The sequence below is a fragment of the Egretta garzetta genome, unplaced genomic scaffold (genome assembly GCF_000687185.1).
Source record: "Egretta garzetta isolate BGI_Z169 unplaced genomic scaffold, ASM68718v1 scaffold936, whole genome shotgun sequence".
NCBI classification, from domain to species: Eukaryota; Metazoa; Chordata; class Aves; order Pelecaniformes; family Ardeidae; genus Egretta; species Egretta garzetta.
In genome coordinates, this window is record NW_009260034.1 from 18,828 (window position 1) to 19,263 (window position 436).

Below are 436 nucleotides of genomic sequence, written 5' to 3' on the forward strand. Positions count from 1 at the left end.
ACGTTGGTCCCTGCTGCCCCTGAAGTCGATGCCTTTGTCCCCAGCGGGTGGCATGTCGGCTGCGCCCTCGCGCCACCGCTTCACCTATGACTTCTCCATCTGGTACTGCCCTGAGGATGACCACATTGCCTCCCGCATCTCGGAGCGCTTGAAGAAAGAGGGTTTTCGGGGCTACGCAGAGCACCAGGACCAAGTGGCCGGGACGTCCGTCGTCCTGACGGCCATCGAGGTCATCGAGGCCAGCCGGGTGGCCATCCTCCTCCTCTCCGCCAAGTCCCTGGTTGACCCGTGGTGCCAGCGTGTTTCCCAGTGGAACCTCTACCACATCATCCACTGCCATGGGACCAAGATGATCCCTGTCTATGTGGGGGTGAAGAAAGCCCAGGTGCCCCCCTTCCTGCGGCACCTCATTGAGCTGGAGTACCAGACCGAGGTC